Here is a 25,850-nt window from a genome sequence, read left to right as displayed (position 1 = left end):
AGAGTCTGGGCAGAAGAAGCTAGAAACTGAAGTCTGGAAGCTGCCACTGTGGGGGAAATCCCCTCTTTTAGCTAGGCAGGGGCTGCAGTTTTCTGCTGGGACAGCTGGCCAGGGCATGAGGATTCCCTGTGGTCAGCCAAAATTTAGTTTGAGTTTCCCTGGGCGCTCCTGCATTTACCATATGGTTTTAGAAGTCAGTGGTTAGGAGCACTGGCTTTGATGTAGAACAGAGTTGGACTACAATCCTCCAATCCCTACCACTCTGACCACTTGTGGGAGCTTAAGTGAGTTCCTTAGGTTGTTTGTGAAACCAGTTTCTCCTTATCTGTAAAGTAGAAATAATCACGCCTACCTGATACCATTGTTGAGAGGATTAGATGAGTTAATACATATAAAGTACTAAGCACAGTGCCCAGCACTGCACTCAGTAAGTTTTGGCGGCTGTTAGCTATTGTTATGGGGACTTGGGATGGAGAGCTCCATTTTCCCTTCCTTCCTTTCCCTATCCAGAACAGCACAACAGTTTCCTCAAAGAGTCATGTCAGGGGTAGCCCTGGAGATGTGGATTGCTAGCTGGATTTTATTTAGAAACCAGACACAGTCTCCTCAAACGATGATCAAGTGAAAAGTGCCCTGAGCCAGGAGTCCATTGGACCGGGATTCTGACTGGCTCTGCCACTGGCTGATCACATGATCTTGGGAAGTCACTTGACTGCTGGGTCTTAATGTCATCCACCAAAACAGAATTTGGACTGTTACCAGGTGCTCTCAAGAGGCCCCGGCCTTTTGGCTAAGATCAAGTGACGAGGCCCCTTCCAGCTCTTGAGTTTTACTGTAGTTTTTCCAGGTGCATAAACCCACCCTCACCACTGTCCCCATTGTGTATTTGTTTCTTCCAATTGTTAGTGGTTCTTCTTAACTCTTCCAAGAGGGAACTTACTTTATCTGAAGAATAATAATCACAAACACTTGCATGGGACTTTATAGGGGACAAAGTGCCCGTGTGGTTTAAATGAAGGAAGTGGGAAACAAATGAGAAATCTTTTTGTTTAATCGAGAAGTTTTGAGCCTCCCAGAAAGTATATTGTGTGAACTGATCTCCAATGAACATTATTCCTCAATCAGGGTCTTCCTCGGGTCACAGATTCCACCCTGTAACGTAATTCTAATGATTATGTAAGAATTCTCTCCCAACAATCTGTGGCAAACTGAATTGCTTTTCAGAATATTCTCTTCGCTACTTAATATGTTGGCCTCATGCCAAGGTAGATGATGCCATTGGGAAAACTAGAAGCAGAACCCTTGGTTCAAATCTTGGCTACTTTGCTTACAGGAAAATCACTCAATTTCTTTAGGTCTCCGCTTCCTTCTCTGCAAGACAGCTGTGATAATAATACTCACCTCAAGATCTCACATCAAGACTGTTGTGAGCACCAAGTGGAATCGTTTCTACTGTGGACAAGCAAACACTTCAGTTTCAGTCAGTCTGACTTATTTTGGAGTATGGCTTCTTCTGAGCCCTTTGGCCACAGTGGACTGCACTTGTTCCATGAGGGACAGATGTAGCTTTTTTAATAGATTCAAACACCATTCTAGTTTACCGAAGGCTCCTCAGGGTTGACTCTAAAGGGTGCCCCTTGTTTGAATGGTCTTTGGTCTGAAGAGGGCCCAGCAACAGCTTGTAGGCAAAGACTTGTTGTCCTCTGAGGGCCCTCCCTGGATACTGCACGCAGCTGCTGCCCCCAGTAGCATGAACTGTGGCTTTGTCGACAATGAGAGCTTGAAAACTTTATGTATCTTGTTTTCCAGTGATAAGAATTCAACAAACCCAGTTGGTAGGAAGCTAAGTTACTGGTCTGGCAAAGGATTGAGCAGAAAAACCTAAAGTAAGAGGATTTAAAAAAAAAAAAAAAACTCCTTGCTCAGTTTGGGAGCTTGGCTTACTTTTCCTGATACTCTGCTACCATCTGGCTTGGATTTTCTTCAGGCAAAAATAACTCCATGCTGATTTTGAACCATTGGTTTATTATTGATGTCTTTATAGACTCATCCAGCTACTACTGAATAAGTATTTTTTTTAATGTTTATTTTTGAGAGAGAGAGAGCATTAGCCAAGGCGGCGGGGGGGGGGGGGGGGGTGTGGCGCAGAGGGAGAGGAGGACAGAGGATCTGAAGTGGGCTCTGTGCTGATAGCAGAGATCCCGACATAGGGCTCAAACCCATGAACCATGAGATCATGGTTCATGACCTGAGCCAAAGTCCGAGGCTTAACTGGCTGAGTCACCCAGGCACCCCAGCTATGACTGAATAAATGGCTCACAATGAAATGTGTGTCCTTGCTTGGTGTAGGGCAGCTCATTTCAGAAATGTAAGGAGAATCAGCAAACTCTCCCCAGAAGGAAGCTTTATCCACCGAAAATCCCCTTTCCCAAGCTAGCCAGAGAGTCTGAGGTTTGGGATAGGAGAAGAGGATCAAATGGGTTGGGGGCTGGGCTGCAGGGAAAACTGGAGGGGTTTCTTGCATGTTTGCTCTTGAGATCCAGATTTGAGAATATGTCAGGAACAGCGGCGTCACACGGGTCCTTGGCCACAGAGGAAATCCCCTCCTAGTGACAAGCCAAGACATCTCAGCCCTTGACTGTCTCATCAGTAAACCATGGGAGGCTGGTAAAGGGACTGATGGGGTCCTCTCCAGGGTCCGCTGCCATTTCTTGCCTTTTAATCCTTTGAGCATCTTTTTTTCCCTTTATCCTGCTGAGGCAGATTGTGAAACACCTACACATTCGTTTGAACCAGAACTGGCCTCCAGGGGGCGCTTCAGTACAGCGAACGGCAGTACGGCTGCTGGCAGCACCTCCGGCGATATCCTTATATAAGGGGGATTCACGGAAATCAGGCTTCTCTAGCTGCACGATACAGGGAAGATCTGGCCTTTGTCACTGTTCAAGCTAGGACCCTGAAGAGGTCAGGGGGCGCAGGGGGCTGCAAAAGCTCCTGGCTCCAAGCAAAGGAACATACATAGGTTTAGGCTCCGGCCGGGACGGATCCCGGAGCAGCTTGGCCAGGGCAGCAAGGTTTGGGCTTGGCCTGCTGGGACAACGAGCCCAGAGCTTCAGGCTGCGTCTTCTTACATCCAGGAGGCCTTGCCCAGGCTCACAGCCCCAGACGAGGCGCTTGGATTGGCCGGCAGCCTGCCCAAGATCTGCAGACATGGTAGATAGCACCTGGGTTTAAATCCTCTCCCTCTGCTCCCCCACACACCTCATTCTCGCCCTCTCCTATTTACAAAGCACTTTTTCTTGTGTGATCTCATTTGCTGCTCACAAATTCCCCGGGAGGAGGGACAGGGTGGGGCCCTCCCTTGCTCTCAGGAGCCCTGAGAGGACACAGTGCATCATGAAGATCCCCTTCCTGGTCTGTCTCTCCCAGCAAATCTCAAGTTCCCTGGGGGCAACTACTGAATTCAATGTGGTGGTTTCAGGGCTTAGTGCTAGGTTCTTGGCACGCTGGAGGTGTTCAAAATTGTTTACTGAATGAATAAATATATATTTTTAATTTTTTTAATGTTTGTTTATTTCTGAGAGAGAGACAGAGTGTGAGTAGGGGAGGGGCAGAGAGAGAGGGAGACAGAATCTGAAGCAGGCTCCGGACTCCAAGCTGTCAGCACAGAGCCCGATGCGGGGCTTGAACCCACAAACTGTGAGATCGTGACCTGAGCCAAAGTCAGACGCTTAACCAACTGAGCCACTCAGGCGCCCCTGAATGAATAAATATTTGTGGATGAAAAAAACCTAATCCAGGGACAGTACGTGGTAGAGTCCAGTGTAGAAGTCAGAGCTTCAGGCTTCTGGGACCAGAGATACGGTTGTACTCAGTGCTAATGACATTGTGTGGTTTTTCAGTCAGCCGTAGAGTTTGCTAGTACATAAAGGGACCCATGCAGACCTGTCTTCATGTCCGGCACTCAAGAACATGAGAGCTGTACTCTGGGTCAGGCGCCAGGGCTCCAGTTTGCTGTCCGTCAGATGGACTTGGGATGTGAGCGGGTCTGGGGGTGGGGCCAGCCTTTAAGAAGCCTTCCTCAAAAGTATGGGGGAGGGATGTAGGTACCCCGTGCTCCCAGCTATCAAAACCTTGCTGTCTTTAACTGCTAGACAGTCTGGGGGGTAAAAAGCTCATCCAGATGTCCACTCTACCTGACTCCAACCCATGAATTAGCACTCGGTTGTTTATTTAAATGTACATATTTCAGGTAGCTTAGGACTCTGCAAGGAGACTACATAGATTTAAATCCTAGATCCCCCACTTTTTAGCTGTTGGCCTTGGGCAAGACAGTAACCTCTTTGTCCCTCCATTTCTCATCTTTTAAGTGATGATAGTAAGAGTATTTTTTTTAACCTTTTAAAAGATGTTTATTTATTTTTGAGAGAGAGAGAGAGAGAGCAGGTAAGGGGCAGAGAGAGAGGGAGACACAGAATCTGAAGCAGGATCCAGGCTCTGAGCTATCAGCACAGAGCCCGATGCGGGGCTCAAACCCACGAACTACAAGATCATGACCTGAGCTTAAGTCAGGCATTAAACCGACTCAGCCACTCAGGCGCCCCTAAGAGTATTTGATTCATACAGCTACTTTAGGGATTTAGGGAATTGATATGTATTATAACAATTAAAACAGTACCTGGCAATAATTAAAGGCTCTAGGAAGTGTTCCACTGATCTCTCTATAGCATCCTGGGTTTGAGAACTGGCTTGTCTTCACCCTCTGGGAGCTCTTCATGATTTTGTAGCATTCCTTGGAATTCCTGCTTTTTAGCTTCCAGGCTCTCAATTTTCTCCCACACAGTTACAGCTCTTTGGAGGTCTAAAGAAGAGAGGAAACAACTTGAAATGCATTTTTCTGCTGATTGGAGCAGTGGCATTATCTTTGTTTAATGTACAGACTCTCCTGGTGGCTCCAGTCAGAGTTCAAGTGCTTTCTTTTCTGTAGCAGTGCTCACCACATAGCACATAGTAGGTGTTTCATAAATGCTTATGGCAGGAAGGAAGGAAGGAAGGAAGGAAGGAAGGAAGGAAGATACAGAGAATAATATTCGCACAGAGTGCTTTATACAGACAAGGTCCCTATGGAATTCACACTTGTCCCCTAAGACCTACTGACTAAGCATGAAAATCACCAAAGAAATGTGATCAGCTTGGCAGAGAAGGAGGGCGGGGGACGAGAGAGGAGAAACTGGAGCGGCCTGTTATCTGACCGAAGATACCAGTCTTTCCACTGTACATGGTTCCATTGCTGATGGTTGCATCAGCTGAGGCCAAGATGAAACCCTTTCTGCCGCTCTGGGACATGGAGGGCATCTCCAATTGCTGTCTGCCCCAGAGAGTTGTTTTTCTAGGGGTAGTTTGTCCTTTGTCTTGTAGCCTAGCCTCTCTGGTGCCCTTCTTTATGTCTAGAGACCAGCCAGCTCACCAGACACCTCTGTGGGGTTTGGCAAGAGAAAGAAATGGGAGGTGGACAATGCTTCAGGACAATTCTTCAGTGGAAGGCTTTCTGACCTTGGCAATCTTATTCCAAGTCTTAGGCCAAATTAGACTCCTAATAGATCCTCACCCACAACACAGATCCTCTAGCCTGAAAGGCTTAGAGTAGATGGAGTGTAACTAGAGACTACTCTAGTTTGAGGTTCCGTGAGGGACTTGAAATTGAAACTCAACAGAGCTTTTCTAGTAAACACCCTCACTATTTAATCAGCTAGGTCATTGATGGTAAGTAGGACTGTCTCAACTGGCATGCCAACTCTGATTGATGGATGATATCTGCCTGGGGAATTGCGTTGGAGAGGGATTCTGAATCTACACCATCACACCTGGGGCTTAGGACCAAGTGCTGTGATCAATCAACAATGTCTGTCAGAGATGCAGGAAAGGGAGTGGCCCCAGGAGAGGTAGATATTTACCTGCTTGGGTTGCTAATGAGAAGCGGAGGCTGTTTATTTGGAAGTTGGGAAAACAAAGATGGTTGAATGGTCAAATATGCTCATTTAAGTAAATCAAGACAGATGTCGAGCAATTCAACTTTTGGGGGGAAATGTGGTACCATCTCAGGAAGGAAGGCAAAGAAGGAATAAGGGTGGGGACAGACTAGTGTTCTGGTTTCCCTGCCTCTGTAGAACCTGACAGTATTCAAAAATGGTCAGGTGGAGAGATAACTGGCATGACAACATTAGATGGTTGTTCTGAGTTGGAGTTCAAGACCTGAGCAGATTCTAGACTAGAGAGTCAAGTCATTGACAAGCAGATGGAAAAGCATAGAGAGTGTCTCTCAAATGGAGGACCATGAATCACTTACTGTCCATGAGCTGTTATGGGTCTTTTGCCTTGAAAAATAAGCAGGGGTACAGAGAGAGAGTTCCACGGTATACAAGTTTGGGAAACCCCTATCAAGAAAATTTTAAGGAGTTAACTGTAGCCCAAGGTGGCTCTTGGCCAGAGGAGGTTATAGAAGAGAAATGTAATAAGCTATGAAAGCAAAAATGTCTGTTGGTTTCGGCTCTGAAAGGCCTTGAGACAGTCTGAGGTGTTAGGTTGTGGTTGGAGATGTGGACGGTTGTGTGCTAGAGACATAATGCAATCAAAGTTGGGGTTAGGAAATAACTGCTGATACTGTGAAGAAAAGATTGAAGAAAGGAGAGCTAAGAAACTGTTACATGGTCCAAACAAGAGGTTTTAACAAGCTGACCGAGGGCAGTAGCGATGGGAATGGAAAGGGAGGGCCAGAGTCAAGAGCCATCTCACCGGTGGTATTGGCAGGACCAGGCTGACTTCAAGTAGCCCTCAAGTTCATGAGGCGTTGTGCTCAAAGACACCGACCAGAACTTTCCTATAATCGTGAGAGTGAACCCCACAGAGTGGGAGGTAGAATGCTGAGATGGAGTGTTTGATTAGGCAGAAAGTAAAACTTCTTGCTGCTAGAGCCGGTTAAACCCTGGAAGAGCCCCAAGGGCACTAGCTTGACTCTTGTGGAGCTCTCTCACCGGCCCCATCCTGCTCCGGGAGAGTCTGTAATTACTATTAGCACGTGACTGTCTGAGGGGCCTTAGAGCTCAGCTAGTCAGAGGCTTTCAAATCTGACTGAACCTCAAGATCCTCCAAAGAGGGGCGCCTCGGGGGCTCAGTGAGTTGAGCGTCTGACTCTTGGTTTCGGCTCAGGTCATGATCTGTTTGTGGGTTTGAGACCCATGTGGGGCTCTGAGCTGATGGTGCAGAGCCTGCTTGGGATTCTCTTTCTCCCTCTCTCTCTCTCTCAGAATAAGTAAATAAACTTGAAAAAAAATTTAAAAAAAGATCCTCCAAAGAACTTATTGAAATTCAGATTCTCATTCTCCATTTCTAGAGACTTGGATTCAGTTGGTAGAGCCCGGGAATCTGCATTTTACGATGTCCTGAAGTGGTTCTGATATCAAATTTAGGAAATATTTAGTCCCGTCCCTACATCTGACAGGTGAGTGAACCGAGGCCCACATTGGAGCCAGGGTTTGCCCAAGGCCCTTGCACAAGGGCACCAGTTAGTGGCAGGGCTGGGACTAGTCCCCAGGCTCAGGCCTCCTCTGGCACATCATGGACCAGTACTTGGTCCCATTGTTTGGCTCTAGGCTGAGAGCTATACAGCGATTAAAAGGTTCACACGGTTCTCCTATCGCCCGCACTGTGCGGTCCTCCAGGAGACATGTTGCTTAGGTCTAGGACATACACAGAAGCATGTTGAGGGTAATAACCATAATAATGATAATAGCAGCTAACATTTACTGTGTGCCAGGCATTGCTCCAAGCACTTTACATGTCGAACTCTTTTAATCCTCACATTAACCCATGAGGTGAATATTTTCCCTATTTTAGAGAAGAGGAAACCGAGGCACAGGGAGGCTAAGAGGGCAAGGAGCTACTTTGACCATGTCACGTTCAGGTGATTGTTTTCCTTCCTTGGGCCACTCTGAGCCTCTACTTCCTTTATTCCACACATTTAGAGCTGGTTCCTTCCCCTCCACACCGCCCTCATCGTCAGCCCAGGGAGCCACTCAGAACTGAGCCGGGGGAGGTGGGTGATTTGGCCACAGCGTCTCCCCCGGTGCCAAGCTCCACTATAGACCTCCCTTTACTGAGGCCAGTGAGCCTGAAGGGGCCTGCAGCTCAGCCAGGCAGGTAGGAGAGAGAGGCCGCTTCTCCTGCCGGCCCCCCCTTGCTGCCACATTCCCTTGTCAGGGAATCCATTCTTCGGTGGGGAGTGGCTGGGTAGGGGCACATTCTTGACCAGAGCAGAGGGGAGTTGTGTGTGGCGCTTTAGATAAGCTTTATTACAGCTGGGGCACATGTTATATCACTGTTGAGACCTTGTCTAATTCTGTGAGTCATGTCCCTGTGTTAGAACTCACATGTTTCCTTTTGGGCCTAGTGAACACAATTTCTCTCTCCTGGAGGTGCCGGTGGTGAGTTCTCTTAGCTGTGTTCTTATTTTTGCAGTGGCTGCTAGGAAGTTCAGGATTCTCTTTGTTGCTTAAGTGAACGCTCCATCTGATTTTGAGTTGGTGACAAAATTAGCTTCCTCCCTATAGTTTTTCCTCCAGTTTTAATGGTTATTTAACATCTGAACTAATTTTAATTTGCCATGTTTCTTTTTCTTTCAATTTTACTTATTTATTTTGATGGAGAGAAAGTATGCACACATGCATGCAAGTGGGCTAAGGGCAGAAGGAGAGAGAGAGAATCCCAAGCAATCTCCATGATCAGCCCGACACGGGCCCAGTCCCACGACTGTGAGATCATGACCTGAACCGATATCAAGAGTCAGTCATTCAACCAAGTGAGCCACACAAGTCACCCAGATGCCCCTAATTTGCCATGTTTCTAACTATAACATATGAGAGTGTCTGTTTCATTGCCCTCTTATCTGCTAATCTGACATTCTTAATAGGTTGTTTTTGGTGGCTATTTAAATTCTTATGTCTTTGTTGGGCATTTTTCCATGTTAAGCTATTTTCTCTGATAAACTTTTGTGTTTATCTCCTGTCTTTCTAATCTAGGTGAAATCAGTGGTTCACTAATGTGTATGAATTCTTCAAGTATTAAAATTATTTACCTTTGTGTTGTAAAATTTTTTTTTTTAATTTCCCATTAGTGTATGTGCTTCTATTTTAAGTTGCCTCAAATAGTTTACCAGAAATAAGCAGGGCAGAAAACAACACAACAATCTTATGAGGTGATTATTATTATCATCCCCACTTTACAGATAGGAAAACTGAGGCACAGATTAAATAACTTGCTGTGCTCATATAGCTAACAAATGGTAGAGTCAGGATGCAAACTCAAAGACAGTACACCAGTGTTCCTTTTTTTTTTTAAGTTTATTTATATATTTTGAGAGAGTGAGAGTGGGAGGGGCAAAGAGAGAGGGAGAGAGAGAACCCCAAGCAGGCTCCACACTGCAAAGAGCCTGATGTAGAACTTGGACTCAAAACTGTGAGATCGTGACCTGAACCGAAATCAAGAGTTGGACACTTAACCGACTGAACCAGCCAGGTGCCCCACTACTTCAGTGGTTCTTAACAAGGGATAACTTTTACCTCCAGGGAACATAGGAAATGTCTGGAGACATTTAAAAACAATTTTTTTTAATGTTTATTTATTTTTGAGAGAGAGAGAGCATGAGAGGAGGAAGGGCAGAGAGAGAGGGAGACACAGAAGCTGAAGCAGGCTCCAGGCTCTGAGCTGTCAGCACAGAGCCCGACGCGGGGCTCGAACTCACAGATGGCGAGATCATGACCTAAGCCAAAGTGGGACGCTTAACCAACTGAGCCACTCAGGTGCCCCTGGAGACATTTTTGATTGTCACAACTGGAGAGTGGCTTATATTATGTAGTGAGTAGAGCCCGGGGACCCTGTGAAACATCCTCCAGTGCACAGGCCAGCCCCCACAACAAAGAATGGTCTGGCGCAAAAGTTAATAGTGCTGAGGCTGAGAAACCCTGTGTAGAGCAGCCATTAGTATATGTCATCTCCTTGGGCTTCTGCAAAGCGCTTTAGCCTGGTTCTCTGTCCTTGATCTGCCTGTTTAACTGAAAATGCCTCAGGATAGGGTGGGCGATTGTAGCCAGAGCGACACATGCTGACAGGTCAGGGAGTGCAGGCATTCCAGGGGAGGCATGCTGGTGTTCACGTAGCCCAAAGAGCGCAGACCTCACAGGAAACGATTTCTGAAGGCAGGAAGCGAAACCCGGAAAGCCTTCATGTCCATTGTTATTGCGGGTCCAAAGAGGGGCAGGGGCTGCAGAAGGAGCTGCTGGGCTTGTTACATGGGGAGCAGCGCCCCATCCCATGACAAGGGCCGGCCAGAGAACCCCAGGTTACTGATGCCCCACACAGAGTGCTCTGTGTGCCCCTGCACACCTGGTCTTCGCCCCTGCGCTCTGCCTGTGGCTTCCTTTCTCCCAGCATTCCAGGCACTGAACCCCACATCTGCCTGGCAGGTCTCCGGGAGCAGATCCCTCTTACCCCCACATCTCATCTAGATACTGAAGCTCCCTGAAGCAGGAGGAGTCCTGTTTCTTTTGTGCGCATACGGAAATCTCCCTTGCAGCCTCCTGCTAGGAGAGCACACTGCTAGAAGAAAGCTCCTAATTCTGGCAGCTAGGGCATCTCTTTTGGAAGGCGGTGCTCTTGTGGAAAGAACACTGCACAAGGAATTGGCAGGCCGAGGCTGCTGGTTTGTGTACTCAGAAGCCCTGCGTGGGGCTCACTGCAGGCCTGAGTTACATTTGTCTCCTCTGTGGTGCCTGGCACGGGGCTTTGCACGGGGCTGGTTGTCAATAGTTACTTGTTGGATGGAATAAATGCATCACTGCTCTCCGCTCTGCTCCCCTGTCTGGACAGATCGAAGCCATCTCCACAGATGGACTCAGGTGGTGGCAGCAGCCTGCTCCAGGCCAGAGGATGCGGGATACATGTTGATTGTATGGGGTACGTGGCTGACGGCTTACCAGTGTCTTCCTGCCTGCTGTGCGGGCAGCTGGACACAGTGCCGAGTCCTGCCCCTTGTCTGCGGGCTTGAGTCCGCCTACCCCATTCCACCTCCCTGGGCTAGAGGATCTTGGAGGCCAGGGGCTATTAGTGAATTACACTCAGAGTTATTAGGGACCTGCTCTGTGCCAAATACTGGGCTGAGTGTTGCAGACACAGCAATTAATGAGAAAGACATGGTCCCTGACTAGCGGGAGTAGAGATTTTGCACTAGCAACTACAAGGGGGATGCGTGTAATGAAAGAAGTACAGGGAAGATTGTCACTGTTTGCTGCTGATACATAGAAATACTAGAAATTCAATGGATACAATTTTTTTAAATGCTTATTTATTTTATTTTTGAGAAAGAGAGAGAGAGGCAGAGAGGGAAAGAGAAAGAGAATCCCAAGCAGGCTCCACACCATGATGTGGGGCTTGAACTCACACGCTGTGAGATCATGACCTGAGGTGAAATCAAGAGTCAGACGCTTAATCTACTGAGACCCAGTCGCCCCCAATGGATACAATTTTTATCTTAGAAGCCACACTTGTGTCCCATTCCTCAATGCTGAGGTCGCCCATAGGCAAAGGTGGGAGTTAATGTGCATGGCCTGATTTCATGGAGACTACAAATGCATCCACCCCAAAACTTCCAGGTCCAGGGCCTAGTAGGATACAGTTACAAAACTACGGGAATTTAGAAAAGATCTGGTTTTGAATTCTGCCTCTTCCTCTTCCGGTATGTTAATGTCTCTGAGAGAAACTTCCCCGTCTGTAAAATTTGAATAACAATAACCATCCCCAGCAAGGTTGACTCTGTTTAGTGACTCAGCTGGTACCTCTTGGGACTGGAAGTTGAGTTACTAAACAGAGTCAGCCTTGGGACAGCCCTCCTCTTCTATGAGACCAGAAAGCCCCACAGCCAGAGCAAGGTTAGGCCACAGACAAGGCTGTGTCCTAAGAAGCAATGATTAAATGTCCATGTTGGTTGAGGGACAAGCAAAGGCAGAAGCTTGTCCTCTCCCTGATGGGCTAGTTTGTAGACAAGCCTTAGCGACCCTAGGTCAGGGTTCCCATATGGTAGGGGTAACACTGGTGACATGGGGAGTGGATGAACATTTCTGATTTTGCAATCTATCAGTGATTTTGATGTGTTTTGGGAAAATACAAGTAGCATAGCAAACTCAAGATTGTATGAACATTTTTGTTTAGAATGATGTTAGGATTTTAAAAAGAATTTTGTTGTTTTTAATTTTTATTTTAAAAATTTTGCTACTGTTTATTTATTTTTGAGAGAGAGAGAGGGAGAGCATGAGCGGGGGAGAGGCGGGGAGAGAGGGAGACACAGAATCCAAAGCAGGCTCCAGGCTCCGAGCCATCAGCACAGAGCCCGACGCGGGGCTTGAACCCACAAACCATGACATCATGACCTGAACCAAAATCGGATGCTCAACCGACTGAGCCACGCAGGTGCCCCAAAAGGTGAGTTAATTTTAAAAAATAGGTAAATGCTTGTTCATCTGGCACAGTGATAGAAGAAAAATCATAAAGGGGGTTCACAAATGACTAAAATTTGAGGAACATTGATCTAATAAGCCTCTTTATATTAGTAGCGAAGAAACTGAGGTCAAGAAACAGACCTGGGACTTGAACCAGATCCTCGGAGCTCCAGGGGGTGCTCCTCTGAGCAGCCAGGGCTCTCTCCCTTCGTTGGGCAACCTACACTAGAAGGTACTTTGCTTAGGGTTCTTTTTTTTTTTGTTATTATTAAAAGTTTTTTTGAGATGGAACTCACATACCATAAAATGCAACCTTTTAAAAGTGGGTTTTAGGAAGTTCACAGGGTTGTGCAACCAACAGCGCAATCCAATTTTAGAACTTTCCATTGTCACCTTGAGAATCTGGGTAGCTGCTGAGTAGCCACCAGTCCAAGAAAAATGAGGAGGTTCATGGAGTCAACCCAAACCCAACTTGTACCTGGAGCCCAACCCGAAAGAGCCACAGATGATCCACAGAACTGTGAGGCAGAAACATCAGTGTATAAACGTGTAAGTGACTTTGGAGTCAAACATGCCTCGTTTGAATTCCAGCTTTTTAATTCTATCATCTTGTTACTTAATGTCTCGGGTCTGTTTCCACATCTTTAAGGTGGGATAGAGTTGCTTGAGGGTGAACGTGGTTAGGCGCAGAGCCTCTCACACAGCAGGGCTTGGTAACATTGTTGGCTGCCCACAAAGCATCGATTCTCCCGTTTCTTACACCAGTTTTTATTTAGGTTTCCCATATGTCCTCCTGTGCTCCCTGGGAAGCTGACCGCACCCTGAACTTCAGAGCCAGTCGTGACTGGCGTAAGGGAAATCCCAAGTCTCTTGCCACCCATTGGCTCAGGAACTCAGGTGTAAGCCGGTCAGCAGAGGGCACAGGGCTGGCCCCAGCCATGTGCTCAGGAACGGGTATGTGCATCAATCAGGTTCTTAGCTGCAATAACAGAAGCCCATCTGGGTGATTCAGCACTTGGAAAGTTTATAGAAAGGACAGTGGGTGGCTCACAAGATCATAGGGAGAGCTGGAAAGCCAGGCTGCTGGGAAAACTGGCCCAAACCATTCCACAGGTCACAGCTGACAGGTGCCACCAACACCAAGCTCTGTCTGGATGAAGGCGCTACAGACTATTCTAGATGCTTCTGTGCCAGGAGCTTGACTTTACTCTGCAGCCACAAATGCCTCTGCTGTGTGTGTGTGTGTGTGTGTGTGTGTGTGTGTGTGTGTGTGTGGCAGGCTGTAGCGGGAGAGCAGAATCATCTAGTTTCTACTTTGGGGAGGTGGGACTTATAATTTCAAACTTGTCCTAACAAAGGGAGAACAAAATCTGGCTTCTACCTTGGAGAGGTGGAACTTATAATTTTGAACTTGTCGTAACAAAGGATGAGTGTTCAAAAGAGCCAGGGTGACCGCAAGCATGACAGATGCCTACCACAAGATTTGTTCCAGTTTGAGAAAATGAGGCACAAGGGGGTTGTTTGTTGGGACTTCTTATAAAGGATCCTCTTTATTCATAAAAGGGACACAAGAGGAGACTCTTTTCTCCGGACATTGTGATGTGTTGATGTGGAGTCTGGAGAGCAATAAATCATTTTGGCATGAGGGAAGCCAGCCTGAAAATGAAGCCAATACACAGAGGACGGGGAGGGGGAAAGCAAGAGGGGAGCAGAGAAAGAGTGCCAAGCCACTGTCCTAAGCTGATTCTGAAGCTATCCATGTGCCTGATTTCCAGGTACATGAGTGAGAGTTACTTGGATGGTCTGTTGCTGGCAGCCAAAGGCACCCTAACTGAAGCAGAAACAATTGCATATGGAGACAGTGAAAGGTGAGGAAATCAGAGGGAAGACCTGGGTTCTAGCCCCGTTTCTGCCTTGTGCCTCCTACCGAAGCATTAACCTCTGAACCACAGTTTGGCTTTTTCTCACAAGAACTGTTGTGGAATGAAACGAAGGGTGTACGAGTACCACGTAGACGAAAGTGCAAAGGATTCTTCTTCCCCACAGGCCCTTGTAATCAAACAAGACAGGGCCAAAAACAGGGCAATAAATGAACAAACAAACAGCTGTTTTCTCAAAGGCTTTAACATTCCAGGTTCCCATTTGGCCTAAGTTTTCATGTGTTCTCTATACTTGGCAGCTGGGTGGGAGGTAGTGGGAGGTAGGAAGGAGACGGAAACGCTTTGAAGTAGAATTAGGTCAAAGCTGATCATTAAACAGTGTGTAGATTTGGGGAGTTTGCTTTTTCCTTGTCTCTGTGTTCTTAAAGAAGCCCAGGGAAATGGTAGGCTCTCCTTCAGGAGGAGAAGGAAGGAGGGCGCCAGAGGCGCCAGATGTTTTACTCTCTCCTCTTCGAAAATCCTCACAGCAGGTAGGTAGGGAGGTTTGCCTCCATTTCTCAGATGCAGAAATGGCTCCAAGAGGTGAAGTCACCTCTGGGTATGAACTTGAACTTAGTGCCATGAGATTCCAGACCCCATGCTCTTTTTAGTACACCCCCAACCCCCGCCAGCTCCCAGAAAAACATAAAAAGATATTTACTCCAGGGGCGCTGGGTGGCTCAGTCGGTTAAGCGTCCGACTTCAGCTCAGGTCACCATCTCACGGTCTGTGAGTTCGAGCCCCGTGTCGGGCTCTGGGCTGACAGCTCAGAGCCTGGAGCCTGCTTCGGACTGTGACTCCTTCTCTCTCTGCCCCTCCGCCTCTCACACTCTGTCTCTCTCTGTCTCTCTCAAAAATAAATAAACATTAAAAAAAGAGGATATTTACTCCTTCGGTATTTCAGCTCTAAAAGTTTAAACAGAAGCTTACCAGGAAGGCTGAGGGAAGGCACTGTCTCCTCAGGTTAACTTCAAATGTTCTTTTTCCCCGAGGGAGGCAACTGTGGTGTCAGAGGAACATGGTCATATTTGTAAATACCAAGTATATCTTTGAAGGACACTGGTCATAGATGGTGATCTGAGGGTGCCAGGGAAGGGAGGCTGGCCACTGAGGGGGAGGAAGAAACAGACACTTTTCACTGCTGGCCCTTTCCTTGCTAAACATCGTAGTATGTGTGTGTATTACCTACTCAGAAAGTAAATAAACTAAATGATTGTTGGCATTTAGGTCATGCGTCTGCTGCTTCCCAACAGTGACCTGGGCTAGCCACTCTTTAATGTTTCCTCATTTGTAAAATGAGGATAAAAATGTCTGCCTCTCAGCCTACTCAGAAGATTAGATCACATCATGCACATGAAAAGAGCTTGGCATTTATTAAATGCTCAGTAAACAGAAGGCAGTTTTCCAGACTGCAAAGCTCTAGCCATATGAAAACTACAATCAGTAAGTTATTATTGCTTTTTGGCCATGGCATTTATACAAATAATTTTTCAATCTGGACAACCTCCTAGGCCTGAAATAGTTTGGTAAGTCCACCATGAGAATAAGCCATATGTTAGAGGGAGGAACATAGGTGTGGAGTCAGACAGATCTGACTTCAGAACCTAAGGCTGTGTAACCCTGAGCAGGGCACTCGATGTTTCTGAGCTTCAGCTCCTAATCAGCCTTGGGATGATTGGATCCTCGTGAGTGGTCTTTGTTTCTTATCTGATGCCCATCTCCCAAACTGGATCCAATTCCATAATGTATTAACCAGAAATCTTTTTGGGCAGATACAGGGGAGAAGATACAGATCATACCACACAATAAAAATTAAGTCAAATTCTCCATCAGATTTCCCAAATTCCTCTTCCCTACCAGTGGTTTTCTCTTTCCTTCCCTTCACCTCTATGACTTCTTTAAACTCCTTCTGTCATCCAGAGCGGTTCATCTCTACCCTCAGCTGGTGTGCCCCACTCAGCAAAACAAAGACTGAGCAGAAGTTCCTCTCCTTGACTATGTCTCTCCACAGGTGGGATGAGGTGACCTCTGTCCAACCTGCCACACGTAAATGGGGGATGATAATACTTACTGTGCAAATGGATTGTGAGCATGGGTAGAGCTGGAATTCAGGTCCAAGCTTTCTGACCTCAAGTGCAACATGCCTGCCCATGGGTATTTCAAGACAACAGAATATTGTAGAATCTTGATTCCTAGTTCTGTTGTTACATTCAATTTTTAGAAGAGACAAAGACAGTCTTCAGAGTATATGCTGGGGTCAGTACAAATTCACGCCAAAGTCTTGCTCTCTGTGTATCTGTGATGCCAGCCAGGGAGACCTGAATTTAGAGTGATGACCCCTGAGGCAGAGTGACATCCTCCATCATCAAAGAGCCATCTTATTATGTACGCTGACTTCTGCTCAGGCAAGAACGTAGACTGAGATGTTTCAAAACTCATCTGCAAGATGTGGGACGTGATAAGGTTTTCTTCTTGGCCTGATGTCCCACTTCCTAAGCCTCCCAGCAAGTTGGGACTTCATTGTAGATAAAGGGAAGGGAAGGGAATCAGAATGAGCAAGCCTATCCATGGGGTTGGCAGAGAGGCAAGCCAGGGAAGATGGTCAACAGTAGGACCCGGAGGAGAGTGTATATTAGTTTCCTAGATCTGCTGCAGCAAAGTACCACGGATGTGGTGCCTTAAAGCAACACACGTTCCTCTTCGCGTTTCTAGAGGCTGGAAGTAAAAAAAACCAAGGCACTGCCAGGGCCGTGCTCTCTCTGAAGGTGCTGGGGGAGGATCTTTCCTTGCCTCTTCCTAGTTTCCGGTGTTGCCAGGAATCCTTGGCGTCCCTCGTCTGGTAGACACATCGCTTCAACCTCTGCCTCTAATGTCACATGGTGGTCTCCCTGTGTGTCTCTGTATCTCTGTTATCTCTTCTTATAAGGACACCGATCATTGGATCAGGCCCACCAAGCTAGGATGACCTCACCTTAAGTAATCACACCCGCAAAGATTCTATTTTCTTTCTTCTTCTTCTTCTTCTTCTTCTTCTTCTTCTTCTTCTTCTTCTTCTTCTTCTTCTTCTTTTTAATGTTTATTTATTTTTGAGAGAGAAAGAAAGCGCGTGTGCACACGTGCATGTGAGCGGGAGAGGAGCAGAGAGAGAGGGAGGCAGAGGATCTGAAGCAGGCTCTACGCTGTCAGCTTAGAGTCTGACTCAGGGCTTGAACTCATGAAACTTGAGATCATGACCCAAGTCAAAGTCAGACTCTTGACTGACTGAGCCCCAAAGGTCACATTCACAGGTCTTGGGGATTAGGACTTCAACTTACTGTTTCGAGAGACACAATTGAACCCACAACAGAGTGCTCTTCCTTATTTAATTTTTTTTAATGCTTATTTATTTTTGAGAGAGAGAAAGACAGAGAGTGAGTGGGGGAAAGGTAGAGAGAGGGAGACACAGAATCTGAAGCAGGCTCCAGGCTCCGAGCTGTCGGCACAGAGCCCAATGCAGGGCTCGAACCCACGAACCGTGAGATCGTGACCCGAGCCGAAGTCAGACTCTTAACGTACTGAGCTACCCAGGTGCCCCAGCAGGGTGCTGTTCCAAGTTTCCTGGCAAAGGTGTTTGCTGAAGTGATTCAGTAGGTAGTACCTAGCTAACAGTGATGGAAGGAAGGGATGGGGGTGGGAAGGTGAACTTGTGGGGAGCAGCTTCTGCATTTTCAAAAATAGGGCAATGGAAGGTTGAGTGCCAGCTCAGTCTTTCCTATCCTCCCCTCTTCCTGGCAAAGGCAGATTTTCAAAACTAACATCTGAAGTGCTAGTCTTAACCTGACCTGTAACTTCAAAATTCATCTGGCAAATTGACCTGTTCATCATTTATAAGGCACAGTTTCGCAGGATGGCTAACATCCCTTTCAAAGGTGGATGTGCGTGTAATTCATTCCAGTTTTTAAGAGAGATCTCCCAGAATTCTGCTCAGATTTATTGTCAAATAACAGTTCTGAAAAATTGCATCTGATGCTGACTCAGGCCTGGCAGGGAGAGTTGTCACAGGCACTGGGTTTTGGCATCGATCTGTGCCTTCCCAGTGAGAGAACCTCAGGGGTGGAAGCCCACAGGCCCGATTGCCCTTTCAGATTAATATTTAATAGGATGACCGCCCCCCTCCCAGCTTGCCAGCCCAGATCGGTGCCACAAGCCAAGATTCAGCCTTGCTGTGCACAGGGGCTGCGAGGAAGACTTGGCAAAATTTTAATTAACTGAAGATAAACATACAGAGGGAGCGTGAGTCCATTAGCCGGCACCACCACCCAGCAAGAAAGGCCTTGCTAATCACACGCCACAGCAGGTGAAATGACCTGCAGACCAGCAGCGTCCATTTGCTTTCAAATTAAAAAAACGTATTTTCAAAATAAATACGTGTGGGGTCTCCGTTTGTCGTGTGGTTTCTCCCGAAAAGCGGGAAAGCTGGGATGTTAATGAACAACCATTTTCAATATTTTTCTTGCCCAGGAAAGCCGAACCCCCGAGTGCCAGTGCAGCAAAACAAGGCTGGAGTTGCCCTTCCCCTGGAGGAGAGGGACGCTTTTGGGAAGCCAAACAAAGGCAGTGAGGGACTGAGGACCGTCCCGGAGGAGAAGTACAAATAACACGGTTAGCCTGGGCCGGATCCGCTGAAACCAAAAGTGGGGGAAAAGGCAGGTGTGGCATATGCTGTTTGCTCACCACCACGGAGACAATTGACCGACCTTGGTTTGGATTACGAGATGGCCAAGTGACAGGGCTGGATCTTAAGCTTTCGATATCCTAAAGAGAGGATTTTATATGGTTTTAGAACATGGTCCGAAAGGGGGTACTTTATTCACTCACTGTAGTATATATTCATCACTTATTATGGAATGAGTGCCGGCCAGGTGTATCTGGAGACACAGCAGTGAGGGAGGTTTCACAGTCTCTGTTCTCATGCATTCTAGTTGGGGGAGGTGGAGGACAAGACCAGGTGGCAACTAAACGCAGAGACCTGGGTGGTGAGAAAGAGCTGGTTGTGCAAAGACCTGGAGGACAGTCGGGGTTGGTGGGGTCGGGGGTGGGGGGGGAGGGGGACAGCAAGTGCAAAGTCCCGAGGGAGGGAGGAGCTTAATCTGTTGGAGGAATGGAGAACAGGTTAAGTGGTTGGAGCTCAGTGAAAAAGGAGATGAGTAGTAGAAGAAAAGAATGGAGAAAGGTAAGGTTAAGGAGATAGGATTTTATTCCAAGTGCAATTCTGCATGTGAAACCTGTCATTCCCAGTAGATTCCAAGCGTCCAGAGGGCAGAGTCTGTATCGATCTTGCTCACTCAATACCTAGGTTGCATTCCAGGACGTGTGCTGTCTGCCTTGTCATTATTACTCTTCTTTTCTTCTTCTTTTCTTTAATCCCTTTAGTATTATAGGTATAAGTATGTAAGTTTTCTCCCCGCAAATAAGTTGCAAACTACTTAATGGCTCAAACAGGGATCCCTCTTCTTCTGACCCTTCTGTCGTGTGGTGGGACAGCCTCCAAAGACCCTTGCCTTCTTGTGTCGTGTCCTTTCACATCGAGTCAGGGCTTGCCCTGTGTGACCAGTAAAATGAAGTAGAAGGCGTAATGTATGAGCCTCAAGATAGGCCCTAAAGTCATCACAGCACCTGGCTTGGCCTCTTGGCTTCCAAGAGAAGCCAGCCGCCTTGCCACGGGGACTCTCAAGCAGCGATGTGGCGAGGCCCACGTGGACAGGATCTCAGGTCCCCCAACAAGAGCCAGCGACAATTTGCCAGTCCTGTCAGTGAGCCACCTTGGAAGTAGATCCTCCTGTCCCTGCTAACACATGACTGCAAACTGACCCTGGGCTGGAATTACCCAGCTGAGTCCTTCCCAGATTCCTAACCAACAGGAACCATGCGAGATAATAGAGGCTGGTTTTTTTGAGCCATTGAGTGTTGGGTGATCTGTTAGGCGGTGACAGATAACCAGAACGCCTCGCAGAAGGTCAGGCACGCGGTAGCTACTGCGGGTGGGAGCACAGCCATGAGGAAGTGCTCAACTGTGGCCCTGCCATGTAGAACGGAGGGCAAGGGACACCTGAGGTAAGGGGAGGGCAAATGCTCTGCCCTGCGGGCATCTAGGAGCAGGTCGGTAAGAAGAGACCGTTAATGAGATTATTTAAGAATAAATATGGAGGGCAGAATTTATCAGTTATTGTCTCCTGTGAAGGAGCCAGGAGCCCGGGGATTCAACCAAAATATATCTGTAAGAATCTAGAACCTGTGTAACTTCTCCAAATTGGCGGCTTTTGTTTTCTCCTGGTTCAGTTTTATGGGGTGAGATGCTGTTGAATATCTGTTTAGGATGACAAACAACAAAGATTCGGGGAGAGATTCTGTCCCACCCAATGGTGGGGTCCACCAGGAGGGGAACGGAGTAGGGGTGGGGGTGGGGAGACCCTGCTGAGGGAATTAAGTCAGGACTACCGAGAGGCAGGCCTGCAGGGCCTCACAGCTGAAAGCCCATTGCATCTGGGTGACGCCCAGAACGAGACCATTTCAGTAACTTCCTGGGGCCAGGGCACAGCCGTCCTCCGAATCTGCCCTCTTCCTGAGACTCCCCGCCTTTGTCAGAGCTGGCATCTCACTGGTGCAAATGTGCAATCATCTCAAGTAGCAGTGCGAGGCTCATGCCCAGCAAATTCTCCTCAAACAGCCCCCACATTTGTTTGGCTACTTATTTCTGTAATGAGTTGATACGGTTCAGTTGAGGTCTGTTGAATTCTTGCTTGAAAATAAATTTGATCTGGAGCTCCCAGGTATCAATCCAATACAAGTTGTGCTGGTGAGGTCAAGGCCAGGATGAGAGAGGGTGCTGGGCCCAGCCTTCCCTCTGCTTGCCCTTGCCCCCCCCCCCCCTTACTGTCCCTAAGGCCCTTCCCAGGAACCCTAACGTTCCGAAGATCATAGCTGGGGAACCACAGATTGAGGATGTTCCAGAGTCTGCCACACTGTTTTAATCTGTCATTTGTGAACGTTTGCACTGCCGTTTTCCTCCATGACTGCAAATAACTAGATGAATCTTTCTCAGACACCGTCTCGTCTACGGTTCCCGTGCTTAATGTTCCTCACGGGAGGCTGCCTCTCTCTCAGAAGCTAAAGTCAAAGTGTCTTTCTCAGTGTCATCTCCGCTGCCTGAACACGGACCCCCCTCTCCAGTCACTTTCTCCTTACTGTCCCCATGGGTCCCCCTGCCTCCAGGCCCTGTGTTTGCATTTCTTCCACCTGGAACCCTATCTCCTCCCCCCATCCACCAGGCACACTTAGACCCCACTTCCTACGAGGCGACACCCTGTCCAAGGCGACTTCTCCTCCTCAGTGTTCCTTTAGCACACACTCCCTGGACCAGCCATTGACCCTCAAAATTCCGACGGATCAAAAGTCACAGAAACATGAGGGGTGCCAGGAACCTGAGAGATGGTCTAGTTCAAGCCCTGATTTCATAGATGAAGAGGTGGAAGCTTGAGGGCTGGTGTAACTTGCTCATGGTCCCACGGATAATTAATGCCCAAGTCACATCTACGGGCCAGATCTCCAGGCTGGGTTTAATACTCTGGTTGCTTCTTGAAGGCAGAGACTGTGTTTTACAGCTCTTGGAATCCCCTCCACATAGTAGGTGTTCAATTAATAGCTGTGGAGTCATTGATTAGTTGGTGGTTGAAGCTGGCTCTTCGCTTGTGAAGTTAATCAGAAGCCATCGTTGAGAGGAAGGCTGAGGGGGAGCAGCCGTGGACGAGACTGTCTGCTACCCAAAGTACAAATGCCAGATCCCACCTCTGGAGGGCGCTTGTGAAAGAAGAAACATCCCTCCATCCTGAGGCTGTGTTTCTCTGAATGTCAACCTGCTGGTCTGCAAAATCAAGCCCATATGGGGATTGGGGAAATGTACCTACGGCACTTGGTACACCTAGGTACTCATAGATGTTTGTTTTCTTTTCTTGTCTTTTATCGCAACATCCTTATTTCTTCCATTTCGTTGTGAGAAATTTCAAACACGCAACCAAGTAGAAAGAACTGTACAACGAACAGCTGTCTACTAACCACGTAGATCCCACCATTAACATCTAAAACTGCTTCTTCACATATCAGTCCCTCTCTCTATCCCTCTATCCAGCCATGAATCTATTTTATTTTAGTGATGCATTTCACAGGAAATTGCAGACATCAGGACACTTCCCCCTAAATACTTCAGCATGCATATCATTAAGTAGGGTTCGAGATTTGTTTAGTTTTTCATTTGCTGTAGAATTTAATTGTAATGAAATGCATGAATCTTAATTGTACACTTACTGAGTTTTTACAAATGCAAACACCTGTGTAATCCAGCCCGCTCCCCCCCACCCCCCACCCCCATCGCATATACAGAACTTTTCCATCCCTACAAAAGTTCCCTCAAACCCTTTTCCAGTTCATCCCTCACCCACTGATAGAAGGAACCATTGGATTTTTTTTTTTTTCTCGGCCCTGATCACCCATTACAGAAAGTCATATACATGGAATCATATAGTCTGTACTCTATGTAAGCTCATCCATGCTGTTGTGTGATTAGTGGTTCATCTTTTTTATTGCTGGATGGGATTCCATTGGATGAATACACCCTCATTTGTTTATCCATTATCCTCCTATTAATTTTTAATAAATGCTTGTTATCTCCCTTCTTTCCTTACGGTCAGCTCGTCATCAGCAACATTAACCACCACAAAACTCGACCTGAAGGGGTTTGGCACCTCTGGGACAGGAAGGCCCTGGGCAGGCAGGAGAAGGCACCCCTCACAACAGCCGGTTCTTTCCTGGCTGAAGTCAGTGCACAGATAGAGAGCATCATGTTGATGGAAGAATCGATTTTAGTTTCCTCCTGGGAGATCTCTCACCCTGTCTTATTCTTATTCAGTGCATTCTTCCTAGCTTCCTCCACCATGAAATGAGTTGAAGCCAATTAAGAGCCTTCTGCTTCCTCGTCAGCGATATTTATGACTATGGAAATATTTATGATGCATGGAGAGGACCTGGGTCAGAGAGGAGACTGGGCTTTTGCTGTCCTTGTAAATGGGATTTGTCTCCTGCTTGTTTTTGCCAAGGTCGTAAAAAGGCAGAGTGCATGTCATATAGTTTAGGGTTGCCTCGCACCACCCGCCCCCCCCCCCCCACCGCCTGCTCCCCCAACAAACCTTTGCATTCAGGCTGTGGATTAATCTATGATAAGCGCTTTTTTATTACTGACCTCCTTGCTTGGAATGAAGGAAGCATTTTCGTTTTCTGGGCACTTTGGTAATGTTACCTCCTTTTTCTGAGCTTGCCCTCACATGACCTATCCAAGCTAGAGCTATGATGTACTAAGAAAAAGCATTTTAAATCCAATGACAGAAATTCTGCATTCTGTAAGGCTTAGGGGCTGCTGCGATTCACCAAAATGTCTCTGCATAAATAAGAAAGGGTCAGTTACTTCATGTTTTTGGTAAAATTACCAGGAAAACAACCCATTCACTTCAAAATACCCATTAAAAATGTTTATTTATTTTTGAGAAAGAGAGAGATGGGGAGAGAGAGATCGGGGGAGGGGCAGAGAGAGAGATGGGGGGGGACAGAGGATCCGAAACAGGCTCTAGGCTCTGAGCTGTCAGCACAGAGCCTGACACGGGGCTTGAACTCACAAACTGTGAGATCATGACCTGAGCTGAAGTTGGAAGCTCAACCGACTGAGCCACCCAGGCGCCCCTAAAGTACCCACTTTTAAAATAAACTTCCCTGTGTGTCGTCATCCCTGTTTCCCAGGAATGTCCTTTTCCTTCCCAAGGCTGAGGCCCCCATGCTGTCTGGACCCCATGCTCTCCCTCCCAGAGCTGGCTCAATCTGCATAGCCTCCACTGCAAATGGTTCTTCCAACTCCGCTCACAAACACTGTTTCTAACTTTCCTATAATATTCAGACCCAGTTATAAAAATAAACGCACAGATCGATTACACATTTATATAAATGGACACGTTTATGGAATGTGCCAAGTTGTCCTTTCGTGTGGTTGCCCTTCCTTCCCTTCATTTCCAGAAACCTGCCATCTCTGCCTTAGTTTCCTCACTTGCTGGGCCCTTACAGCGTGGCCCACCCTCCCCACTGCACTGTGAGGGGTCAGAAGGCCACCGTGAACTTCGTAGCTTTCCTCCTGCCTCCTCTGGTACTGATGACCAGTCCCTTCTCTGGTGACTTTTGTGACTTTGCAACATTCCTGTCACCTCCCACAACGCTTTTCCTTTTATGGGCTTTATTTTTCCTCCCATACCTTGAAGGTGGTCATTCCTCCAAGCGGTGTCTTTGGGCCAATGACATGCCTTCTTCTACCACATTGTGTTATCCCTGTGGGCACCCTAAACTCCCTGTTGTCCTCAGCCTGCAGTCCTGCAGTCCAAGTAGCTTGCCAGATGCTTCCGCCTGGGTCACCTTCCACCTAAACCCTCCTCCCGCAAGGAAAGAGGCATGAAACGTGGGCTCTGCCCTCTGGGAGCTTATAATTTGGTCAGAGAGATACATGTGCCGGTTCCGAAATATTCTTTTTTTTTTTTTTAATTCTCTTTAAGTTTATTCATTTTTGAGGGAGAGAGAGACAGAGGGAAAGAGGGAGAATGTGAGCAGGGCAGGGGCAGAGAGAGAGAGGGAGACACAGAATCCGAAGGAGGCTCCAGGCTCCGAGCTGTCAGCACAGACCCCGACGCAGGGCTCGAACTCACAAACCCGTGAGAGATCATGACCTGAGCTGAAGTTGGATGCTTAACCGACTGAGCCACCCAGGCGCCCCTGAAACGTTCTGTAACAAACCCTGAGACTTAATTAAAATTAAAGGTGCTGATATAACAAGAGTCACACCACACGACAGAATGGTAAATGAGTGGTATTGCCAATACCATTGCTAATGGGGAGGGGACTGGGGGGAGAAGCGGGGGGTGGGGGGGGGCGAAGCTGGCACGCTCTTGCTCAGGAAGGTCCTGCAGAACGTGGGTCAGCAAGTTCAGTAGGGAGGGGCAGAAAAGGGTGTTCATTTCAGACAAGAATAGGGGAAGACAAGACCATTCAGAGAACATTCTTTCCACCTGTATTCAACCACATAGGTCACAGCACTTCTTCACGTTTTTTTACCTTGCTCCCCTAGGGAGATTGTGGAGGGTTTTTTTGGTGAGCTGTCACAATGACTGAGGAGTGCTATTAGCATTTAGTGCCTGGAAATCAGAAATGATAAATATCTTACAGTGACGAGGTTAGTCTCATGCAAAGAATCGTCCTGACAGTAGCACCAAGGTTGAAAAACACATGTGATAATTGACTCCTCCTTGCCACCTCCATCCTCCCA

At 47.4% G+C, this 25,850-nt stretch overlaps 1 long non-coding RNA gene across 2 annotated transcripts; it reads left to right on the top strand.

Moving 5' to 3' along the window:
• The first annotated feature begins 9,421 nt into the window (after positions 1-9,421).
• Positions 9,422-19,503, top strand: LOC132673230 (uncharacterized). 2 transcript variants are annotated; one of them, XR_013557088.2, is made up of 4 exons: positions 9,422-12,528; positions 12,657-12,777; positions 12,923-13,094; positions 18,965-19,503. It is a non-coding gene; the product is annotated as an uncharacterized LOC132673230 (long non-coding RNA). The 2 variants fall into 2 exon arrangements; XR_014138025.1 differs by lacking the exon at positions 18,965-19,503 and adding an exon at positions 14,321-14,618.
• Positions 19,504-25,850: the final 6,347 nt, after the last annotated feature.

The sequence above is a fragment of the Panthera onca genome, chromosome C1 (assembly GCF_046562875.1).
Source record: "Panthera onca isolate mPanOnc1 chromosome C1, mPanOnc1 haplotype 2, whole genome shotgun sequence".
NCBI classification, from domain to species: domain Eukaryota; kingdom Metazoa; phylum Chordata; class Mammalia; order Carnivora; family Felidae; genus Panthera; species Panthera onca.
This window is presented reverse-complemented; position numbering and strand designations above follow the sequence as displayed.